The sequence below is a fragment of the Tamandua tetradactyla genome, chromosome 4 (assembly GCF_023851605.1).
Source record: "Tamandua tetradactyla isolate mTamTet1 chromosome 4, mTamTet1.pri, whole genome shotgun sequence".
Classification (NCBI taxonomy): domain Eukaryota; kingdom Metazoa; phylum Chordata; class Mammalia; order Pilosa; family Myrmecophagidae; genus Tamandua; species Tamandua tetradactyla.
Genome location: NC_135330.1, coordinates 113,333,703 through 113,346,078, shown reverse-complemented (window position 1 = coordinate 113,346,078; position 12,376 = coordinate 113,333,703). Strand labels below are relative to the sequence as shown.

Sequence of the window (12,376 nt, the reverse complement as noted above, 5' to 3'; positions counted from 1 at the left end):
AACCGATTCAAATCACTCTGTCTGCTCTGTGGAGAATGGATGGGGGAGGAAAGAGTCAACATAAGAAAACAAATCATACATTTATCTAACAAATATCTACTGAAGCCTACTTAGCTAGGTGCTAGGGGTATAGCAGGGATTAGAATGGCAAGACTCCAGCCCTCCTGGAACTACTTTCCACTACATAGTGGAGCAGTGACTGACCAGATGCTCACCAAAATCCATTTCCTCTCCCAAGGGCATACAGTTAAACCACATTTTCCAGCATCCTTGTATTCAAGTAACAGCTGGTAACTAGTTCCTGTCAATGAATTGTGAGCAGAGCAGTGAAGAATAAGTATGCTATCTCTATGCTCTAACTCTTCTTTTACAGAGTCTTTGGTAGCTATATACAGAGATAATTGCATTGCAAGAAGGAAGGAGTCTTGGTCCCTGAAGGACTCTATGGAGAACAGCCTTACTACTGGGTGTGGGAGAGCAATAAACTCCACTCTGTTGAGCCATTGAGATAAGGGAGTTGTCTTTTACAGTATTTAGCCAGTCCTGACTAAGACACAGGGACAAACCAACAAATAAATAAGCACAATAAATTCAGGTTTTAATAAGAGTTCTGTAGGACCAAAACATGTAAGGTGACGGACAATAATTAGAAGGGATTCTACTTCAAAATGGGTGGCCCTGAAAGGCATTTCTGATGAAGTGGCATTCGATGTGAGACCTGGAGATGCACAGAAGCAATCATGAGAAGAGAAAGGAGAAGCATTCTGGATAAAGGAATTAATAAATGTGAAAGCCCTGAGTGCAAAAGCATTTGCTATGTAGATGGGAAGAAAACGGTGAGCAGGTAGCTGGAATCAGAACCATGGTTGCAGATTCCCAACGGGGAAGGATTTGTCAAAAAGGTCCCACCCTTGGCACACCTTCCACAAGTGTCAAAGGTCTGAACGGTATCACTCCGGAGAAGATACTCGTGGGAAGCAATGCCTTCTCCTGCCCTCTTCTTAGTCAATGCCATTTGCTGGGGCATTAAGTGAGGAAGAGTGGCCCCAAGCAAGTTTGGCAAGAGTGAGAGCAGGGAAGCTATTATTTTAGGAATCTAGACGAGAGATTATGGTGGCTTGGACTAAGTTGGTAGCAGTATAGATGGAGAGAAGGGACCAGATTTGAGGTAGGTATTATACAGGTAGAGGTATCAGGACTTAAAGAGTGGATATTGAATGTGAGAACAAGGGAAAAATCAAGATGACTCTTAGGTTTTTGGTTTGAGCTTGAGTAGATGATGGTGACATTTATTAAGAGAAAGACTAAGGATGGAAAAGGCTTCAGGAACAAAAGTAAGAATTATCTTAGAAGCATTAAGTTTGAGGGGGTTATTCACATAAAAGAGGAGGCGTTGAAGAGTCAATTGGATATGTGGGTCTGGACTGGTAGAGATATGCAATCATCAACTGGTATTTAGAGCCGTAGGATTAGGTAAGGGCCTTGGGAAAGGGAATTGTTGGAGAAGAGAAGGGCCTCAGGACAGAGCCCTGAAACATTCTAATCTCTGAGATTTGGAAGAAGGAAGGCATCATTGAAGGAGAACAGGAAGGGTTGCCAATGAGGAGGAAGAAAAATTAGGGATACATTTTTTTTTCACTAAAAAAGCTTAATTTTTTAAAATCAAAGTTAGGCATTTTATGGTTTTTAAAGTCCAGTTATTCTACGAGGTTCATAATGAAAAAGAAAAAATCATCTATCTGCCCCACCCTTCCCCATTACTGATCCTGATTTCCAGAGCTAACCACTTTCAACTCTTTTAGCTCTTTCATCTTGTCTTTGCCTCATTGATTTCTAAATAGCTGTTTTATCTGCTAATTCTTGAATTTTCTTTTGTGATATTTATAGGCTTCCTTTGACTGCAAATATTTACTCTTTGATATCTACCCACCATCACCCCTCACACATATTCACACATACTTACTTAAACAGACACTCAGAGTTCCCCACGTCCTCTAATTATAGCTACAACACAATTTTTGGTGAAATCAATGTATCATATTTTCGTTACCTTATTTTGTAAATGTTATTCAGAGGTGAGACATGCAGTGTATTTCCTGTTTTATGTAACCTCTCGTTTTCCTGGAATGAATCCTTGGGGTTCTTGACTTCCCTGTCACATGGTGATGTCCTCTCCTTCCTCCTTTCTCTTCCATGTCCTGCTGACTTGCTGCTTCTGGTTCTCCCCCATGGCCTTCTCTGAATTCTGGCTTCTGGTTTCTTTCTCTTTATAATCCAGTAATCCAGATTAAAACCCAACCTCATTCAGATGGGCCACATGTTAACTAAAATTTTTATCTTCAAGAGATCATAGTTATAATGGGTACACACCCAGAGGAATACAGATTAAAATTAAGAACATGTCTAAATTTGGGCACATGATTCAATCTACCACACTCCATTTTGCCTCTTTTTCCCTCCAAGTTCCAGTCTTTTATTTCTTTGTTTGTTTTGGTTTCTAAATTTCATTCTTGAGGATTTCTTTTCTGAAGGAGGGACAGTGCAGAGTTGATTATGAGCTGTTTATGTGTTGGGCAGGGAACTTGCCAACTGGTGGGCTTTATTATACATGGCTCAGGCTGGACCCAAAGTTATCTTTTCTCTTGGGATGGTTAGTTTCCCCAGAGAGGGATATTGGGAGAGCCATGCCTCCTTGGGCTTCTTGTGCTCCTACATGTCTTGCCAAGACTGCCTTTTTAAAAAATGGGGCCATTTCTCAGGGCTATTTACTGCAACTAATAACCTTGATAGATGAGGTAATGTCCCTCCCCCGCTCCAGACAAAAAAAATCAGAATTGCTTACTACTTGCTATAAAAGCAGTGGCATCCCCAGGCTCAGTGTTCCCCAGTTGCAGTGCAAACCTATATGTAGCATATGTGGCATCTACCTGGGCCCATTATGTCACTCATGTGAGATTGGGGTGGAAGGAAAACCGACATAAATAGACTGATGCTCTTGCTGCTTATTGTGCTGTCAGGCATGAAGTCCTTTGTATCTGACCCAGAAGTCTGGTGTCTCTGCCAAAACCTAGAAACAATAACAGGCTAACTCAGTAGTCATGAATAGAATAAGATCAAATCCTAGATCTGACAAAAGATCACCTAGTCTTATTCCTGGGAGGATTAAGCCTGACCGAAGGTGTTTGGGAGACTGGGTTGGGAAAGACATCTGGGACTTTTCCCTTTGACTAAGTAGATTTTCATAGGATTCTTACATTTTTTTAGTACAGCACCCCAGCTGTTTGCTGTACCCAGTGTTCCCAAGTGCAGAATGTTCTCTGGTTCAACTCCTCTAGAGAATTAACCTCCACTCCCCTGCCAGTCTGGGACAGGGGCAGTTTCCCAACTGAGAAAGGTGAGAGAGAGTGTGCAGCCTAACTGGGTCTTATAATTGGGTCTTATCTAGAATTTTAGTCAGTTGTCTTGCTTTCAGTCCTAGTTGTCTGATTGCATGAGTCATGCTAGAATTCTGTAGCGCAAATCAATTTTCTTTTCGCTTCCCTCATTATCAGATTTCTCCACTCTGCTTAGTGAGTTAAACTCCATTTTCTTTCTTCTCCTCACATATTCTTATTTTCTATATGAATCAATGCTTTTATTGTTGTTGTTTACTGACAACTTTAGTGAGGGGTTAATAGAGGCTACTGGGAAACTCCTGAATTCAGCTCACAGTATTTAAGTGGAAGTGACTCACATTTAACTAGACATGAGTAATCTCTTGGATGAAATGCTCTACAGAAAAATCAATGAAAAGAGGACAGAGGAGTGGCCGCTGGATTTAGCAACACAGAGGTTGCAGGTGATCTTTAAAGGAAAAGTTTCTATGGAGTAGTGGAAAAGGAAGCCAAATTGTAGAAGGCAAATGGAAAGTGAAGATGAAGACAGCAAGTGTAGCAATTATTTGGGGAAATTTTGCTGTGAAGGAGAGCAGAAGTGAGACAGTAGCTGGAGGGGAGTATGGAGACAGCAGAGGGTTTGTTTTTCCTTTTTAAAGTCGGGCATATTGGAGCATACTGGTATTGCTGATGGGAATGAGGCAAAAATTGGAGGTGCAAGAGAGGGAGGTAAAAGCTGCCAAAGTGGAACCCTTGAGAAGATGACAGGAGATCCAGAGCACAAGTGGGAGGACTGGCCTAGGCAGGAGCAAGAGGAGTTCTCTGAAAAAGGGTAGAAGACATGTAGGTGTGTGGATTTGGTAGATGAGGAAGTTCATACCTGCTGGCATGACCCACCCATCTGCGTGGATCATGTTACAGCTGAAAGTGAGCGGCAGGAAAGTTTGAAGTCAGAAAAGGAATCAAACAGTCACCTCGGAGCACAGAAAAGCAAACCTTTCGAGGAGATACAGATGATTTTGCAGGAACAGATGAACACAAACGATTTGAGACTTGTGATCATGACTTTAAAGTGAAACCCAGGTATGGGTGTGAGTGTGTGTGTTTTCAGATTTACAGGTACGGGCTCAGAGAAGGTACCTGCATTTAACCTAGGTTAGGTGTTTTCCAGGTGAGCATTGGGGGGTGAGATGGAGAAAATGAGTTAAGGGTATTTTAAGGGGATGGGTATGATGATGAATCATGAAATCTAAGCTGATTAGATGGGAAGTGAAGGTAGAAGTGGGTCTGATGAGGGCATATTCACGGTTGTCACTGAGTTCACTAAAGGCAGGAGAGATGTGTGCACTCCATTACCTAGTGTGATGCAGAATATTAAAAATTATCAATAGATACAAATAAGTAATTTGACATGAGGCAAACTACCTCAAATATCTGAATTTCAGCAGAGCAATTTTTGTCCTGTTGAAGCCAAACTCATCTGGGCAAAAGGCAAATTATTCAGTTATTTATATGAAAGTGTCACCAGAGAAAGCTGAATGCACAGGGTTGGTATTAATGTAGCAAGTGATAAGAAGGGAGACCATTTTAAAGAATCCGTTTCAATGGACTGTGTTCCAAGGTGGTGTTCAATAAATATTTGTTGAATGAATAAATGAGCTATCCTATGTAGATAGTACACTGGATCCAAAAGATTAAACCATTATTGTTGCTAGTCAAGCACCACAGACTTTGTTGTTAAGCCTGCATAATTAAGCCTGCATTAAAATGTCTATCTAGTCATTGCCAAGAGCCAGAGAGCAAAACAGGAACAGCATGCAGAATCTGCATGCAGCATGCAGAATCAAGTGTTAAAGTATTAGCAGAACCCTACTGGGGAGCTGCAGATCCCCACCTACCCACAGCAGGCTATAAAACTTAAAACAGGACACAAGCAAATTGGGCAAGGGGATAACTAGGGGAATGCCAGGGATAAAGGTAGATAGACTAAATTTAAGCCGAAATGAGTAGACTTGTGTCCCTGCTGACATATCAGAACTGACTCCTCTATAAAAACAGGACAATTGCCAAAAAGGTGGAAAAGACCCAAATGTCCACCAACGGATGAATGGATAAATAAAGCATGGTATATGGATACAATGGAAGATTATTCAATCATAAAAAGGAATGAAATTCTGACACATGCCATAACATGGAAGAACCTTACAGACATTATGTTGAGTGAGATAAACCAGACACAAAAGGAAAATTAATGATTCCACTTATACAAAATATCTAGACTGGGCAAATTCATAAAGGCAGAAAGTATATTAGAGGTTACCAGGGGTCAGAGAGAGGGGGAATGGGAAGTTATTGCATAATTGGTACAGAGTTTCTGTTTGGGGTGATAAAAAAGTTTTGGTAATGGATGGTGGTGATGGTAGCCCAACATTGTGAATGTAATTAATACCACTGAATTGTACACTTAAAAAGAACTAAGATGGCAGATTTCATGTCATATGGGTTACTAAATTTTTTTTTTTTTTAAGGGACATATAACAGTGTAGTTCCCAGGTCCTGGGTCCTAGTCTCAGATCCTTCAAGAAAAAGAACCTTATCAATACCCTGATTTTTTTCATCATCCATCCTTAGCTGATTGAGGTAGTAAATCTGTTCTTACTTGGGTGGAGGATTATACAATTCAGGGAAAGTGCATAATTAAATATAGAAATGAGGAACTAAATCAAACCCCTGGTGCCAATATTCTTAGTACTAACTATTAAGTATAAGTCAATCTGCATGGGTCTGTTATTTATTTGAAATGCCAGTCATAGGAAAGGCAGAAATTATCCTCTTTAGAGAATCTGGCAGATGACCTTGTGATCTCAATTTAAAATGTGCAATTGACAATCTACTTGGTGATTTTAAATTGAAATGTGCAAGAGAATTTGATGAAGTGTGTAAGCCAAACTCATTGTATCAACATAGTCGTGTTGCAGGTCTGTCCAGCCAGGCTGCCAGGACAACTTCCTGAGTGTTTTGTGATAGTTGCTTTAGTCCCACACTGGCTATTAAAAGGTTATGCTGTCCCCATTTACCAAACAAGCCCCAACAGCCTTAGGACTCAATATCCAAAAACACAGCTGAGGCCAGCTTCCAATGTTTAATCACAAATTTTGCTAATTGAGAGCAGAGATCAGCAAACTTTTTGTAAATAATTGTGCCTTTGTGAGCCAAGAAGCAAAATTGAGGTTATTATATAAATCCTTATATGACCATTTAAAATATAACAATTAAAAAAATGCAAAAACCATTCTTAACTCTAAGGCGGTACAAACATGCCTGGACCAACCAGGCAGATTGGTCCATGGGTCATAGTTTGAGGACTTCCTGGGCTGGAAGAAAATAAAAAGAAAATAAAAATAGAGAATAACATAAAATTAAATAACCTGGCTTTCCCAATACAGTTCACCAGACTTCATCTGAGAACCCAGCCACCATTTTTCTTAACATTTTCTCTACCTGGAAATATTCAAAGAAGTGGACATTCTCTGAGTAGGGCTAGTACTGCCGTTATGTCGATGGCAGGTGGATGGACCCTTTGAAAAAGTCCTCCATCTTCTCACCAGCTCCCAAACGATGTAGACTCTTTCAGCGTGTTTATATGTGTTGGGTGCCTACCATAGGTTAGGTGCTGCACTGAGCTAATGGAATATGGTGGCGAGCAAGATGGGGTCCCTGCCCCAAGTTGCTTAACATCCAGTGGGAAAACTGATTAGGATGATTCATCCTACTAAAGCATGGTAACTGCTCTGATAGCAGGAGGTATGCACAGAGACACTTACTTCACCTGGTTTTAGGGATTCAGAGCAACTTCCTGGAGGAGGTGATATCCAAACCAAGGTATGAAGGATGAGTAAGAGTTAGCAAGAAGAAAAACAGATCAGGTGCAATTTATCATGTGTAAAACTCCCAGAGGGGAAAGAGAGTATTAAATCAGTTGCACAAAGAAGAATGTACATCCTGGTGTTTTGGGGTGTAATGATCTATATATGTCTATTAGATCTAATTCATTATCATATTGTTCAGGTTCTTTATTTCCTTGCTTATCCTCTGTCTGGTTGTTCTATCTATAGTGGAGAGTTGTTTATTGAAATCTCCCACTATTATTGTTAAAACATCTATAGCTCCCTTCAGTTTTGCCAAAGTTTGCCTCATGTACTTTGGAGCTCTTTGATTGAGAGCATAAACATTTATGACTGTTATTTCCTCTTGCTGAAATGTCCCTTTTATTAATATGTAGTGTCCTTCTTTGTCTCTTATGATTTCTTTACATTTAAAGTCTATTTTATCTGAAATTAGTATAGCTACTCCTGCTTTCTTTTGGTTACAGCTTGCGTAAAACATCCTTTTCCATTCTTTCACTTTCAACCTACTTTTGGTCCTGGGTCTAAGATGCATCTCTTGTAAACAACATATAGATGGATTATATATTTTAACCCATTCTGCCAATCTGTATCTTTTATTTGGTGAGTTTAGTCCATTAATGTTCAAGTTATTACTGTAAAAGCGGTTCTTGAATCTACCATCTTATCCTTTAGTTTTTGTCAGATCTATATAATCTTTTCCCTCTCTCTCTTTTTATGTTTTAAATTACCATTACTGGGACTCTTCAATTCTGTGCCCTCCCTTTCCTGCCTTGTTTTTTTTCAGCTGACAAGACTCCCTTTAGTATTTCTTGTAGGGCAGGTCTTTTGTTGACTAGTTCTCTCAGTCTTTGATTGTCTTTGAATATTTCAATCTATCAATTTTTTTTTCTAATGTTTCTTTTTTTTCATTAACAGAAAAAAAGAAATTAACCCAACATTTAGAAATCATACCATTCTACATATGCAATCAGTAATTCTTAACATCATCACATAGATGCATGATCATCGTTTCTTGGTACGTTTGCATCGGTTTAGAAGAACTAGCAACACAACAGACAAAGTTAATGTTAATATAGAGAAAAAAAATAAAAGTAATAATAATAGTAAAAAAAAACAAAAAACCTATAGCTCAGATGCAGCTTCATTCAGTGTTTTAACATGATTACTTTACAATTAGGTATTATTGTGCTGTCCATTTTTGAGTTTTTGTATCTAGTCCTGTTGCACAGTCTGTATTTAATCTATCAATTTTAAAGGCCAACTTGGCTGGATAAGGAATTCTTGGCTGGAAGCCTTTCTAGATCAGGATGTTAAATATATCATGCCACTGCCTTCTTGCTTCCATGGTGCCTACTGAGTAATTCAGCATCAGTTCTACATGTTTGCTCTTGTGTATTGTAGATTGCTTTTCTTGTACTGCTTTCAGGACTTTCTGCTTCTCTTCAGCATTTGACAGTTTAATTATGTGTCTTCGGGTAGGTCTATTTGGACTTATTCTATTTGAACTGTGTTGGGCCTCTTTGATTTGCATATTTATGTCTTTTACAAGGGTGGGAAGTTCTCCCAATTTTATCTTCAACCAACTTTCCTAGCCCTTTACTCTTCTCTTCTCCTTCTGGGACACCAGTGATTCTTTTATTTGTACACCTCTTATCGCCCATCATTTCCCTAAGATCCAGTTCCATTTTTTCAGTCTTTCTTGCCATTTGTTCTTTTTTTTTTAACCAGAAATTTAAAAATTAATTCTTTTTGAAATAATTTTACGGTTATATTGATCATCACATTCAATGATTTCTGATTCTTTTTAAAGACTTGAGTAACAGATCACTAAGCTTTTTTTTTTCTTATGGATCCATTTTATGGTGATACCACCTCTACATAAGGCAGTATAGATCATTTTACTTCTATGAACAAAAGCAAAGCATTAAAAATTACTATTTTGTGCTGTAAATTGGATTACTGTACAGTAAAACTCCATATCTCATTCATATTTTCAAGCTCTAAGTGGCCCATTTCTTTTCTATTTTTCATCAATTAACTAATTAAACATAACCACATACAAACACAAACATTCTTACCATATAAATCACTCAGGTTTAATAATAAGTTACTCAAATTATTATTCAGAAAGTTTTAGAATTCAATGCAGACAACAGTTCATAAAACTTATTAAATGGTTACCTCTATTGTTTTATATCTGGATAAGTAACAGGTATGCTATAAATTCATTAAAATTAAAGATTCCATGAGGCAAGTTTAAACTGCATATTCATATTAAATATTTTGTAATGGCATTTTCTTTCTTTAGAATACTAAGATTTTGTTTTTTGAAAACATAGTTGAGTAAAATTATTTCAATCTCAGACATTTTTAGCAACATTTAGTAATTCTATAGCTCTCAGAACAGGAAGTTAGCTTTTTATTTTTTACCCTTCTCTGTGGCAATTAGTCTTTAAGTTTATAGTTTTAATAATATATGGTGTGGTAGTTAGGTTCAAGTGTCAACTTGGCCAGGTGAAGGTGCCTAGTTCTATTGCTGTGGACATGAGCCAATGGCATGTGAACCTCATTTGTTGCTGATTACATCTGCAGTCGGCTAGGAGGCATGCCTGCTGCAATGAATAATGTTGCATTTAATTGGCTGGTGCTTAACTGAGAGAGCTCAACATAGCACAGCCAAGCAGCTCAGCATACCTCATCTCAGCACTCACAGCTTAGCCCAGGCCTTTGGAGATGCAGAAAGAAATCACCCCAGGGAAATGTGTTGGAACCCAGAGGCCTGGAGAGAAGGCCAGCAGAGATTGCCCGGTGCCTTCTCATGTAAGAAAGAACCTCAGATGAAAGTTAGCTGCCTTTCCTCTGAAGAAATATACGTTAGCTAAATAAATCCCCTTTTATTGAAAGCCAGTCGTCTCTAGTGTGTTGCATTCCGGCAACCTTGGCAGACTGGAACATATGGTGTCTATTATACAGTGCAAGCATTACAGTCTTTATTCCTTTTTCAGTTAGTATCTAATACTAAAATTAGTGAATTCAAGTTTAGAGATGTTTTTTTCATTAGAAAAGTCCCTGCCATGTGAGAACTGGGACCTCCAACCTTGCTCAGCTACGACTTCGTGGAATTGGCTTTTCCTTCGGGGTCCTGCACCTGGCCTGTCACGGTGCCTTTGCTGGTATTCTTCACCCAACTGACCACGCCGACTCTCTTAGCTTGGTCTTCCGAGTACAAGCTGAAGCATGCGCCCAGCACTCTCCCGACACTTCTAGTCCATGGATGGGAGCGGCCTGGCGGTGGGCATGGCAGCCGCAAGCCCTCTGCTGAGGCGCCAGAGCAGACTTCAGGATGTGGCGACGGCCGCCATTTGTTCTTTTGCACACTCTCATTTAATTGTTCTGTCCTCTAGTTCACTTATCCTTCCTTCAGGTTCTTTGAATCTGCTACCGTGTGTCTTTAGTATATTTTCATTTTTTATTTTTGCATGGGCAGGCACTGGGAATTGAATTTAGTATATTTTTATTTTTATTTTTTATTTTTGCATGGGCAGACACCGGGAATCGAATTTAGTATATTTTTATTTTTGCATGGGCAGACACCGGGAATTGAATTTATTATATTTGTTGTTTGGTCTACTGTATCTTTTACCTCTGTAGGAGCTGCCATTTTTCTATTTAATCTTTTGAATTCTTCTTTATGCTCTTTTAGTGTCGTCCTGATATCCTTCACTTCTTTATAAATGTTCTTGAGTAGTTGTTCCATATTCTGTATCCTCTACCGAGTTTTGATTTGGTCATTTGACTGGGCCACATCTGCTTGCATCTTCATGAGTTTTCTGATTTTCTGTTGTGTTTGAGGCATTTGATTACCTTAATAAGGTTATTTTGCAAGTGGGTTTCCTTCACTCATCTAAAGTTTGTATTTACTTGGCTTTGTGTTGAAGGTTTCCTTTTGAACTTGATTTGTCAGTAATTCCACCAAACCAATGCCTAGATCTCATGTAGAAAGCACAACTCTACTTGAGGGTCTTTTAAAAGCTAGGTAGGGGTGCATGGTTATTTCAGTGGCATAATGCCTGCCTGCCTCGTGGAAGACCTGGGCTTGAGTCCTGGCCCATGCATCCTCTCAAACTAAAAAAAATACTAATAAAAATATGAAAAAAACACACCTCAGTAGTAGGCCTCAAAGTCAAAAGGAGACACCCCAAGATGTATTGGGAGTGAACTCAGACTGATGCCCACAGGAAGGAGAGAAAAATAATAATGAAATTAAAAAATAACGTGTGGTGCAATAGTGAGTCAGTGGCAAAATTCTCACCAGCCATGATGGACACCTGGGTTCGATTCCCAGAGCCTACCTATGCCAAATAAATAAATAAATAAATAAAAATAAGGATAAAAAATATAAGTAAAAATACCAATGATATAACTAATAAAAATGGATTGAGAAAAAAATACATTTAAAAAAGAAGAAACAGAAAAAAGCAAACCAGGCTGATAGGGAGTCACCGCCTCCCCTCAGGCCCGCCTCTCTCTGACGGCAATGGCAGGCTGGAAGTTGGCATGAGCGGTGGAGGTGGCTGCTCCTGCCCTGGGGGACAGGGAATCGGTGGGCAGGGCCTGGGGGAAGCAGCTGACCCGCAGTGCTGGATGTTTGGTGGATCCAGCACACACTGGGCCCTACGGGATGGCTATTTGCGGTGCCCAGGGGTGTAACCACGACCTGCGCCTGGGGGCGCGACTATTCATAGTGGATGGCTGGGCCACCTCCGGGTTCCCCACGGGTACTGCCAGCTATGGGGCCGCGTGAGGAGGTTTCCCCATCCAGCAGCTGGGGCAGGCGGCAGCAGGGGGACTGTCAGTTCCCTCCCATCTCCCATCTCCCACCTCCCCCCGATGGAGTTCACAGCTGACCCTCCCATCCCAATCCTCCCACTGTTCTCCTCCCCAAGAATAACTGAAGATCACTCTCTGCAATCACTCAGCTTACCCCCGCTCCGGGACCACAGTCCCCAGTTATCCTAAGGCCAGTAGACGGCGAGGCGCTCAGACCTGCCAACAGCCACGTGAGGGGGCTTGGAAGGGGATCCTCCTCCCTTG

The 12,376-nt window shown here is 40.1% G+C and overlaps 1 pseudogene; it reads right to left on the bottom strand.

The window, feature by feature from the left end:
- Positions 1–10,287: 10,287 nt before the first annotated feature.
- On the bottom strand, positions 10,288–10,581 carry LOC143679284 (acylphosphatase-2 pseudogene; annotated as a pseudogene).
- Positions 10,582–12,376: the final 1,795 nt, after the last annotated feature.